This window comes from Ctenopharyngodon idella, chromosome 9 (assembly GCF_019924925.1).
Source record: "Ctenopharyngodon idella isolate HZGC_01 chromosome 9, HZGC01, whole genome shotgun sequence".
Classification (NCBI taxonomy): domain Eukaryota; kingdom Metazoa; phylum Chordata; class Actinopteri; order Cypriniformes; family Xenocyprididae; genus Ctenopharyngodon; species Ctenopharyngodon idella.
Genome location: NC_067228.1, coordinates 38280649 through 38293919, shown reverse-complemented (window position 1 = coordinate 38293919; position 13271 = coordinate 38280649). Strand labels below are relative to the sequence as shown.

The 13271-nt window shown below is 37.1% G+C and overlaps 1 long non-coding RNA gene across 2 annotated transcripts; it reads right to left on the bottom strand.

The window, feature by feature from the left end:
• Window positions 1–466: 466 nt before the first annotated feature.
• On the bottom strand, window positions 467–11685 carry LOC127518771 (uncharacterized). 2 transcript variants are annotated; one of them, XR_007931645.1, is made up of 7 exons: window positions 11632–11685; window positions 8549–8725; window positions 6438–6557; window positions 6295–6351; window positions 3888–4049; window positions 1595–1731; window positions 467–767 (listed from the first exon to the last, which is right to left on the bottom strand). It is a non-coding gene; the product is annotated as an uncharacterized LOC127518771 (long non-coding RNA). The 2 variants fall into 2 exon arrangements; XR_007931646.1 differs by lacking the exon at window positions 3888–4049.
• Between the last annotated feature and the right edge of the window lie 1586 nt (window positions 11686–13271).

Sequence of the window (13271 nt, the reverse complement as noted above, 5' to 3'; positions counted from 1 at the left end):
GCGTATGGCTGTCGTGCCAGAAACTACACAACCACCACTTTGACACTTCATAAAGTGTCATAAAGAGATTGTAAAACTAATCCATATGAACTGAGCAGTTCAGTTAAAATTTTCTAAAGAGGCACATTCGTTTTATATGATGAACATATTTAATTAAGGCTTTTATTCACATATAAACATTCTTGTTTGTTACAAGGCATGTTTGAGCTTCCGTAAGAACCAATGAGGTTTGTTCTAGTGCGTCAAGTATGTGCGGTTGAGCTTCTGTTTATGTTCGCTGACAAATGTATTACTGTTTTCCTTACAGAACATTGGATTATACTTTGTCACCTTGGAATTGTAAGGTTCTATCTGACATTTTCTGACTTAAATCAATATATTACTTTATGTGAATGAGTAGGCAGGATGATTTTTCACATCATTTTGAAGCAAATCTCTAGGCTTCAACACACAGTACTCAGAAGTCTTGTGGATACATATTCAGTGTGTATTTTGTGGCCTTATTTCAGTGACTTTTTTTTTTTTTTCAATAACCATGCATAAACATTATTTACATACATGTTGCTCACATATTATGATAGCCAAATTTGTGCTGAATATAGTCTAATGACACTTTTGCCATTAATATGTTTATAAGCACCTGAAAAATGCACAAATGTCAGGACATGTCAAAACTTCTCCAGGGCCCCAAAATACTCTCAGAACCCAGAGGGTTAATTCCTTGCAACCTTTGGATGGTAGGATCTTCTCACTGTGACTCAGTATCCCTGGTAAGTAACAGACAGGATATGTTAGTACATGAGAGTTTAACAAGATCCACACACCATAAAGACTGTTTTATAGGCTATACTGTGATAAATAACAAAGAGAAAAGCCCAGTGTCACCTACTTCAATGGTCTAGCACAGGGGTCTCCGAACTTGGCCCTGGAGAGCTGCTTTCCTGCAAAGTTTAGTTCCAACCCCAGTTAAACACACCTGAACCAGCTAATCAAGGTCTCACTGGGCATGCAAGAAATTTTCAAGCAGGCGTGTTGGAGCTGGTTGAAGGTAAACTCTGAAGGACAGTGGCCCTCCAGGAACAAGTTTAGAGACCCCTGATCTAGCAGTAGGAACAAGGCTGAAGTTTACAATGAAGCATGCTGTAATTGAATTATAGTTTTTATATCATTTTGATAAAATATACTGTGCAGTTTTTTTTAGTTAGGAGTAAATTAGTTACATGCTATGTAGATCAGGGGTGGTGAACTCTGATCCTGGAGTGCCACAGTCCTGCAGAGTTCAGCTCCAACCCTGATAAAAATTCACCTGCCTATAGCTTTCTAGTAACCCTTCAGACCTTGATTAGCTTGTTCAGGTGTGTTTGATTAGGGTTGAAAGAAAACTCTGCAGGATTGTGGCTCTCCAGGACGGATGTTCGCCACCCATGAGTAGATTGTCCAAGTTTCAGACCACTGAGATTAAAGATGGTACAATGGAACATGCAGTATTCTGGTTGTTTTATATTCTGCTAGCTTGTTTAATCTAAACTAAAATACATATTCGTTGTAGAGATAAAACTTACTGCCACATTTTCATCACCGCTAAATAATTTACCCAATTAGTGCCACATCGACCCCTGTGAAGACGTTGTTGCTGGTGGCTTTGCAGGCAAATACTGAGATACAGATGGAGATGATGAACTGAAGTATGGAGAACACCAGCAATATTCCAAGGACCCCCAAATCATACCTCTAATAAAAAAAAAATCACAATGATCATATGAAAGTAGTTTCACGAATAATATCCCAACAATTATACTGAGAGAGTTTTTAAATATTATACTACATAGTAGTTCATGGAGTGCTTGGATAAAAGTTCTGTGAAACATGAAAAACAACACTCCATAAAAGAGCTCAAAGACTTCAAGAAGCTAAAATGGCAAGGTTGCTTCAGCAAATGTGTTTTTATCTTATGTTTGATTTGCTAATACTATAGGTTATGTTTAGGGCAGGGTTTAGTGTAGGTGGTACGTTATTTTTAACCTTTTAGCACCACTCACTAGACGTAATTTCCGAACTGCAGTGAAATGTAGAACAACCAATGCAATAAAATGTTTCCACATTCATGTTCATGTTTAGGAGAAAATGTAGCACCACTTACAGGACATTTTATTTTCAAAGTGCCATGAAACATGCAAGAAGCAACGTAATATCATGTTACAGAAATATTGTCATATAAGTATATTAAACAGGGGTAAAAACTAAAAACATTGCAAACAGAAAACATTAATAGAGAGTACTGTATTTGGGGCATTTTGTAAAACGCATTAAAATCAAGAATCTGTGGTTTGTCAATTCTCTTGAACATTTATTTAATTCTCAAAGGTACAAAGAAAGGTACAAAGTTTTACTGACCAATTTAAGTGTATTTTGTAAACAAATTTTGATTTTGATGGCTGCAACACACTCCAAAAAAGTTGGGACAGAGGCAAAAATAATAGTGAAAGATTACAGAATATCCAAGTTAAACGGTTGGGTATAAGAGGAGCATCCACCAAAGACTCAAGGTACGTTTACACGACAACAATGTACAAAAAATGGAAACGTTTTTTCTTTGTACAGATGACAACATTATATAACACTATCCCCGTTCACACGGATCCACGAAAATAACTAAAAACGCTGTATTATGCATGCCAGACAAGTAGTTGGCGATGTCACTTTGTAAAGAGAGATTACGCGCATGCGCACATATGCATTCTTTTACAGAGAACTCACGCCAAACGTGCATGCCTATCCACCTGCACTTTCATATTCTTCTCGTTATTTCCCTATAGGGGCTAATAAATAGGAAGTCTCGCACATTCACAGAAAACACGTTAAAAAATAAGGTGTATAGACTGAACATATAATACGCATGTGTATGGCATCACTGTTTTCACAGATTCACGTTTTTGCAGTTTACAAGGAGATGACAACGGTATTGTTTTAAAAAACTTGCACTTTGGACCCCGTTTTCAAAATGTTGCGTTTTCAGGAGACCAAAACACCATTGTTGTGTAAATGAATGGGCAAAACACATAAAAAGTTTTCCATTTTTAGTTGAAAACTGTCATGTAAACAGCCCCTCAGTCTTTGCAAGCAAAGATGGGTCATGGCTCACCACTTTGTGCCAAATGTCATGAGAGAATCGTCAAACAATTGAAAAAAAAAAAAAAAAAAATCACATTTCTCAATGCAAGATTGCAAAGTATTTAGGTCTTTCACCATCTACTATACCTAATATTGTGAAAAGATTCAGGGAATCCAAATAAATTTTAGTCCATGCAGGGCAAGGAAGGAAACTTCTGTTGAATGTACATGACCTTTGACCCCTCAGATGACACTGCATGAGAAACTGTCATGCTACTGTGTTAAATAAAGCCACATGGGCTCGAGAGTACTTTGGAAAACCGTTCAGACTTTCATCAGTGACAGGTGCAAAAGAAAACATCTGTCATGGTATGGAGGTGCATTAGTGCAAACGGCATGGTTACTCGCCTATGTTTAAAGGTAGCATTGAGGTGGAGGCATTGTATGGCACATCATGAAAAGGACAATCAGAGAACGATGACCACAGACTGTTGAAAAAATTCAACAATTAGTATCCTTTAAATGTTAGTTTCCTAAAATTTAAAAAGTGCAATTAAAAGGAAAGATGATGTGACACAGTTGTAAACATGCCTCTGTCCCAACTTTTTTTGGAGTGTGTTGCAGCCATCAAAATCAAAATTTGTTTATATTCATAAGTTGGTCAGTGAAAACTTTGAAAATCTTTTCTTTGTACTTTTGTCAGTTATATAAAGTTTAAAGAGAATTAACAAATTACACATTTCTTGATTTGGGGTTGTAAATTATACATTTAGTACCTCATACATTATACACATAAAGTCTTCAGTTCGACCGTAGCTTTTGAGGCAACTTCGATACTTGCTGGTCTCTGAGCCGAGTCCTATTTCCATGGACATGAGAAGAATGGCGAGCCCTGCAGTTACGGCACTGAGCACATTCATTACAAGACAAGATTTCACCTATACAGAAAGAAAAGCTGAAAATTGAAAAATGTCATGCAAGAATAGTAATGTCATACACTTGTAAAATGTCCTCAGCTCAGTTTTTAAATTGTCTTGATCTGGTGATAAAAGGGTGAATGTTTTATTGAACTAACAAAACTTAGAATAATGTCTAGAGAAAAAGCATCAGCCACACAGTTTGCACTCTGATGAATTTTAGTTGGTGAAAATGGACTGGTATACTGTAAGTATAAAGCTCAACGACTGCACTTGTAGCAGGCCTTTCTCTTGGTGAACACCAAAGCAGGTCAAAGCATCAGTCCAAAAATTACAGAATGTGCTAGTTACAGACACAGAGATAAAAGAGAATTTACCATAGAAAGAATTGTGGTTGCTCCACAGATACAAATGTAAAAGTTGACATCATGCGGCATTGAATTTTGGGTAACTGTTCGGTTTATGCGGCATAATGTGAGCATCACGCTGCCTTTCTGCTAGTGATCCTAAAGGTTCTTTATAAGCACACGCTGTATGACTAACATTTAGTCATGCTTCCACAGATTTTCTCTATCCATAGATTTTTTTTATCGACTGCATAAGACTCAGTAAAATAAATACATAACCTAGTGTTTTTGAAATGTTTTTTTTTTTCTTTTTTTGGGGGGGAGGGGGGTGTTAATAATTAGGTCAAAAAGAGGAGTGACACTCGTTACGTTTCTATTTGTTGCTGTTACACCAAATTCTGTGACCATAGGGTGCTGTTGTAACTGTGCCGCCTGATCTTGATTATAGTATGCAAACAGTGTAAATTCAGACTACAGCCCAATGAAGGTGAAATCTGTGCAGCACATTTGTTTAGAAATGCTGGCTATTCACATCATAAATGTTTATTTGTTTGTCACACTCTTAGAAGGATAGCAGTGTCGTGGGTTGTAGCTAACACTTAGCAGGCTCCCTTTGACAAGCTGTTCTTCAAGGTTAAGTGTAGAGTAGAACCCTCCACTACTGTCTAGGTCCTCTACTACTGTTGGGTCCTCCACTCCTTGTTGGAACCTCAACCAGTCCTAGAGAACCTAACAAGTAGAGGTCATTTTGCCTTTTAGTAGATCTTCTTTTTTATCAAGGCAATCTTGGTCAGGTGCTAGGAGTCTTGGGACCTTGGACAAGTGTGATTGGTTTAAAGTAGGGACCTCCACTCCAGGTTGGAGCTTAAGCAGTCCCGGGTAACCTAACAAGTAGAGGTAATTTTGCTCTTCTTGTTATCAGGCACATTTTGTCAGGTGCTGGGAGTCTTGGGACCCTGGACAGGTTTGAGTGTAGAGTACTGAGTAGAGTACTGTATGTGTTTTAAAGTAGGGTTCTCCACTCCCTGTTAAAGCCTCAACCGGTCTTGTAGAACCTTACAAGTAGAGGTTAAATTGCCTTTGAGCAGCTCCTCTTGTTATCAGGCAACTTTGTCAGGTGCTGGGAGTGTTGGGACCGTGGGTCTCTGCAGTCCTTCTGGGCTGAGGTAGAGTAGAACCCTTATAAATAAGGGTCTTTCATTCCCTGTTTGAGCTTAAACTGATCTCTTAGAACCTGGAAAGTAGAGATGCCTTCTGGCAGCTCTTTTTGCTATCAGGAACCTTTGTCATGTGCTGGGAGTCTTGGGGTCCTGGACTAGTCCAGGCAGGGTGTGAGCACTTTCCCTAATTGTTCTGGGGTAGTAGAGCTGAAGCTTCCCTGCCCCTAGAGTTCTATGTTGCGAGGAGGGTGAATAGTTATTCTTAATGAAAACCCCCATGTTTGCTCGCTCTCTAGTGTTAGTGGGTAAGCCAGGGTAGCATATTAAAATGGTCTCCCTGGGCCAGCATTCCCGAATGGCTGTGTCAAGCTAAAGAAGCTGACATGGCTAAACCTTAGAGCTCTGCTCCTCTGCTGCATGTTGTTAATGCTGGGCCCACAAGGAAGGGAGGAAGGTTAAAAAAGGCTGGGACTTTCCTTGTCACAGGGCATATAAGCTTGGGTAATGGTCAAAGGGAATATTATCACTAACGGTCTATGAGTCTTAGGATGTGCCCTGTATGATTGAGGCTTCTGACTCCAGCTAAATAAGTCCATAGAGTCAAAATGACGTCTATTGCGGGCGACCTCTTATACGCATGGCACTCCAGTAGTGATGTCATGGACTGTTGTCGGCCAATGAAAATGTTGTGTGTATACACATGCTTCATACACCGGTCACCGGTGATCAACTTTTTGAGGCTGGATATTATGTACATACCACACATGGATGAAGTTTATTCTGCACAGCAACAGACAGAGATCCAGCACTGATGTTCTGAGAAAGAAATAAAAGACATTTCAGAGTTCATTCAGGAAATTAAAATTAGAGGCAATAAAGCAAAACCATTAAATAAAACTTACAACAAGGGATCCCCAGTAGGTTATTCCACTAAACAAAGAAACAGCAGGGAAATTGTAGACATCAGTGGTGCGTACAATACCAAATAAGAAAACCGTCATTCCGATCATTATCTGGACAACCTAGAGAGGGCAGGAATGGGTAAAATGTTAATATTTTTCCATATTATATTTTTGGTATGTTATGTCTTTCATGTTTGGACACACACATACACACAAAGAGAGAGGGAGATAGGGAGATAAGCTATTAATGTTTTATGCACTGCAGTCTAAAGGCATTCAGGCCAGCACATATCTATTTAGGATATATGACAACAGCTATTGGTAATGATATATCTGTCACACGTAGATCAAACAGACACGAGATAAAGACAAATAAAGTTCTTTGATAATCCAAGAGTACATGGAGGAGTAAGGGAGCAAACACTACACAACAACATAAACAATACTGGACAAAGAAACACAGGAAATTGATGGATTAAATAGACATGGTGACTGACTGAAACAGTACAGGTGCAATGGGACTAATTGCTAAACTAAACTAAAGGGAATTAACTAATGATCATGGACAGCCAAACAGAGCAAACAAAGAGTAAACTAGACTAAACTGAACATTCACATTACAATATCATGATCTAGTTATTTTTGTTATTTAAAAATAAGAACAAGCAAATTATAAAGAGTAGAAAAAATACAACAAAACAAAGATACAATTAAAAAAATTTTTTTTTTTTTTGGTAGGCCCACAGGCTTGTTTAAAGGGTTAGTTCACCCAAAACTGAAAATAATGTCATTTATTACTCACCCTCATGTCGTTCTACACCTATAAGACCATTCATCTTTGTAACACAAATTAAGATATTTTTGATGAAATCCGATGGCTCAGTGAGGCCTGCATTGCCAGCAAAGTCACTGAACCTCTCGAGATCCAGTAAGGTACTAAAGACATATTTAAAACAGTTCATGTGAGGTCAGTGGTTCAACCTTAATATTATAAAGTGACGAGAATACTTTTTGTGCACCAAAAAAACAAAATAGCGACTTTTCAACAATATCTGATGGTGGGCGATTTCAAAACACTGCTTCGAAGCCTTACGAATATTTTGTTTTGAATCAGGGGCTTTGAAGCTTCATGAAGCAGTGTTTTGAAATCGGCCATCACTAGATATTGTTGAAAAGTCATTATTTTGTGTTTTTTGCCACACAAAAAGTATTCTCGTCGCTTTATATTTTTGAGATAGAACCACTGAACTCACATGAACTGTTTTAAATATGTCTTTAGTACCATTCTGGATCTTGAGAGGTTCAGTGACTTTGCTGGCTATGCAGGCCTCAGTGAGCCATCAGATTTCATCAAAAATATCTTAATTTGTGTTCCGAAGATGAACGAAGGTCTTACAGGTGTGGAACGCCATGAGGGTGAGTAATAAATGACATTATTTTCATACTAACAACTTTCAACTAACCCTTTAACATAAGAAATACCACAGAAATTTAATTAAAAATATGTACAAATAAATTGCTGCATAGTCTTTACTATATTCAGTCTAGAGCAGTGAGCGATTTTCTCTTTGTCTTTTGTTGTTTGAAGAACATTAATGACAGACAGCAACAGGTGTATTAGTCACATTAAGACCTACTGCACGGATCTAATATCCGACTGACACACATCTGGTTTTCACCCAACTGTTTACTTTTACTTAAGAACCAATTGTGTTTACATAAAAACTCCACACTATGGGTATTTTAACATAATTGTGTGTGTATGTGACTGTTCAAGTGCAATAAGACATGAAAGAGAACTGAATGTGAGATTTCATGCTGTCTGAGAGAGGCATCTTTCTGTTTGCGTGCTTCAGGTGTGTCAGTCAGCGTAAGCACCACTTTGAGTTCTTTATGCATGGCTTATTGAGCTTAATAACTCTTTTTAACATCATGCACATCCTGCTCTTCTTATTATTTCTGCATGGTTCTTTATCTCTCTAATGTGTCAATAGCTTTAAGTAGTACAGTGATATGCTGATATGTATACCACAATATAAATGCATAAACTCTTCATATTGTCACCACAATATATCGTCATTACCGTCCTAATTTATCATTAAATGCATTACCCCCAGTGCCTTAGGTTCAGTGAGAGCCATATTGTGATGTGCTCCTCTGGCCTCCTGTCCATCATCACAAATAACAGCATTTTGTGCCACCTGTGGATTTACTTGGATGACAATTGTTGCTTTGTCAGTTGAGATGAGCCTGCTGGTTTCCATTCTAGGCAAAGTTTTGGATTTCCCCTGTAATTAAAGGACAAGTTTGAAGATTTTATGTGAGAAATGTGTCATTACAATGTCATTATGGGACACAGTCTAACGTGGGGCTAGTAGGGCACGGTTTAAAAGTTTCCACACATGCCAGCATGACAAAACTTAGTGTATTTACTAGCTGCCATATCAACACTATATAGAGAAAAAATTGTGTTGAAATTCAAAAATCTTTAGAAGATATCACTGAACATTTATTTAACTTTTATGAATTCTATTGAGAAACCAAAGAGGTGAATAAAGACCAAGATTCAGTGTTCAGAAATGATTAATTAGGGCCCGAGCACTGATGGTGTGAGGACCCTATTGGAATCACTCAGTCAACTCTTCTTCTTCTCCGAAATGAATCGCATTTTTGAGGGCCTAAACATGCTCGAAAACTGATGAAACTTTGCACACACGTCAGAAGTGGTGAACATTTATGTCTGATATGGGTTTCAGAATTAGGTGTGGCCAAATGGCTCGATAGCGACACCTACAAAATTTCAATTAAGCGTCCTTCGCGCTACGTTTCACGTACAGGTATGAAATTCAGTAGACACATGAAACAGCCCAATACCTACAAAAAAGTCCCTGGGTGCAAAATCTGAAAAACTAACAGGAAGTGAGATATTTTGAATTTTCTCTGCAAAATTTTAGCAGTTTTGCTATTTCCAGATGTTGTACTTTAACAAACTCCTCCTAGAGATTTTATCAGATAAACATCATATTTGGTCAGTCTAATCTAAAGGTCTTTGCGATGTTAAATTGTGAAGATCTTGAGTTTTCTTTGAATGGTGTGTCCGTGGCGGCCTGACAAATTTTGATGTTTCGCTGTGAAACAGGAAGTTGATGTAACTCGGGCATACAATGTCCGATCGGCCCCAAACTTCACATGTTTTGTGCTGACCTGAAGACATCTACATGACAATATTCAGTGACAGTCATAGTGCCTCCTGTGGGCAACAGGAAATATTTCACACTGTGATTAACTCCTCCTAGAGATTTAACCAGATCAACAGCATATGATATCAGTCTAATCTTAAGGCCTTAGTGATGTTAAATTGCGTCAATGTTAAATGTGTGATAAGAGTCCTGGCCTGAAGATATCTATATGCCAATATTCAGTTAGTCATAGTGCCACCTGCTGGCAACAGGAAATGGCATGCTCTGCACTGTAATTCACTCCCAGAAACACATTTAAATATGCCATGAAGTGCCAAACATGTTACAAACACGTTAAATCATGTAACACTTGGCTAAGTGCTAATGTTTGCTATTAACACCATGAAACAGGAAGTTGTTGTAACTCAGGCATACAATGTCCGATCTGCTCCAAACTTCACGTTTGATAATAGTCCTGACCTGAAGACATCAACATGGAAACATTCAGTCACAGTCAAAGCGCCACCTGTTGGCAGTAGAAAGTGTGGCACGTCGTGTATTTACTCGCTTACATGCATGTCGCCCACTGTTCACTGTTTTCTTAAGGCCACCGGGTGCGAGGGCCCTTTTATCGCTGCTTGCAGCATTTATTATTAATACGTTTTATTTTATATTATTTTATTTATATTTATATATTATGTCTTCATTGTTAAACTCAAAAATTTGTTTATTTTTAATTATTAAAAATGCCATTATTTTATATGACTATGTTAATAATTGTATTTTATTATTTTACCATTGACCTACCCCTTAAACCTATAACCAGGGTGCAATTTGTGAAAAAAAAAAATGTTTTACAAGTTTTTTTTTTTTTCCCTTGAAAATAAATCACAAAACACAGTGGACCTATTGACTGTTTTTGGCAGATGTTACAGACACATTTTTACAATAAATATTCAGATTTAACCTTGTGCTTTGAAGTATTTGATAGATTATATTTGACCACTATGTACAACGACACTAATAATTCTTAAGTTCTAGGAATGCAAAATCATGCAAAATCAATCAGTACTTATTGATATTTTGAATAGAATAACGGGACACAAACCTGTAGGCCTACATATTCAATTGCGTTTGCTCCCAATTATTTTTTTGATCACAGTGATCGGTAGACAACACAAACTTTTAGTCCAAAAGTTCGCACATTCGGAGAAATATATTCACACGTTTACCTCATATTTCTTTAGATAGAATAGAACCATTATTTCATAATGACTCGCAGAAAGACGATTCTCAGCCGATCCATTAGTCAATTGCGTGATAATAATTCCCACCTTACGGTGAGGGTAAAATTCTGCGTTCAGTCTCATAATACATTTATGCGTCAGTTTATTATATAATATCTGCATCAGAGTGAGTTTTGAGCAAAAACATTGTATTAATCTCATACTATCACTCTAAAATAGATTCATGTGGCGCGCTGACTCTCTAAAATGCTTTGCATGGATTGAGGCGCGTGAAACTGGATCACGAATCCCGGACGGTCTCTAACGGAAGCACTAACAGTTAAAGTCCATTTCGTATTTTATTGTTGTTTGTAGTGTCATGTTGCACCATTTTACTTGGCGATGTTTTAAAAAATATTTTTATTTTTGGTATATTATGTGCTCTGTTGATGGTTTGTGGAGGAGCATCACCCTACAAATCACACCCATACCACCAAACCTTTCCATAACCTTACCTGTATCCCGCGTCAATAACAGCAAAAGTGCAACATGCATACAATAAGTACATTGTACCTAACATTTTTTTTTTTTTTTTTTTAATGCAAGTAGTAGTTAAAGACACCTAATATAAAGTGGGACCCCAAAGAACAATAAATGAGCAACAATGTACACTAAAACTTGTGTGAAAGATTACAAAAGTTGTTTAATTGATGTATATCAAAGTGTGCATATGAATACAGGTTATAGTTTAAACATCATAAATGTTAATTGATGCATGAAATATTTTACCTGAAATGAAATGAGTTGTTGATGTGGAAGTCTGATCGCTGGTATGGTGTATCTTTGTGTGTGTGTGTGTGTGTGTGTGTGTGTGTGTGGACTGAGAAGAACCACGAAGGAGGAGCTTGCTGCATATGAACTTGCTTTTTACATTTAAGGATTATGTTGATGCCCTTCCTCCTAAAATTCAAAGGGCTTTACATATTAATAAAAACTACAAGGTTAAGTTTAAGCGAATTCTGTGCTTAAAAGCACCAGCACATGTGTCTCTGTTCAGAACACACAAAATAATCCTATTGTTTGGCACTCATTTATCATTAAAAATGATAAAGAAAGGCTTTAAATTATTTATAAATTAAATTCAGTTGGGTTTTTTTTGTATATTTGTATGGCTGAATTGAATTATCAAAATTGAATAAATCGGAAATAACACCTATGAGCAATGAGTGTAGCATTAATGAGAGGGACACTGGAGCACTACTGAGGCTTTACTGAGGCTTGATAAACGTATACCTTGAATGCAATCTGAGTTGTTCTGGAAAAGTGTAATAACTATGTGGGTGTAATGCAGAAATGTAATGGTGAATAATGTAGATGTCTTGTTTTGAATGAGTGGAAAACTATAGCTGAATGCCCTAGTTTCACACCAAAGAGGTGCCAGGCTGTTTACCATTGTGGTTGCTTTATATTTCCATACTGCTAGCTGTATCTTTGATCTTGTCAGCAGTACTGTGGAGAGACTGCTGTATCTGATATAATCATACTGCAGTAATGTAATACTTGTACACTCCACTTGTACACTGTTTTAGGTTGTCCCTGCATAAGTATAGATAACATATAGCATAAAGGTATAATATTGCCTGTTATCCTAGTTACGGTTGTCACAACAAGCTACCAATTCAGTCTGGTCTCATTGTTAATACGTAGGTATTAATACGTAACTTTCAAAGACACAAAACGTACATTTTTGTACGTTTAGAAAGGTGCTAAAACGTACAATATTGACGTAATTATGGCACTAAAACGTAAAAATACGTACGTTTTTACTGCGAAAAAAAACGTAAAATATTTACGTATCTTTCATGTCATAAAGTTATATGTATAATTTCCATTTTATCGTTTTGTAGATAAATGTAAGATCCCTAAACCCCATCCCGAACCTAAACCTACCCATTTTTTACAGAATGTTAAAAGAATAAAATAAAGAACAGAAATGTGTAGGAAAATGACAATTTTAGTAAAAATATAACATTAAAACGATATTTTGAGCCACTAATCCTACACCTACCCCTAAACCTATAACCATTTCTTTAAACTACCTACTAATATAAATAAAAGAATGACAGACAAACAAGCGTAATCACAATAATTTATTTTTTGCGAAAATGTCAAAAGTGGTAACAAAAGTAGTTCAAATGATGATGAGTTCCAGTCACAGTCCTCTCTGGCGGTAATAGTTTTTTATAGGGTACAGAGCATAATTTAACTTATTAATCCATGAAAATATGATGAATCCGGCTTCTCTCCGTGAAGGCGCGACACTCATTTCAAATGTCAATCCACTGAAACACGGCATGTCGCAATCTTTGACGAAGGTGAGAACCAATGAGCGTTCGATATCAGTGCCGTAAACCATGTCGTAACACTTC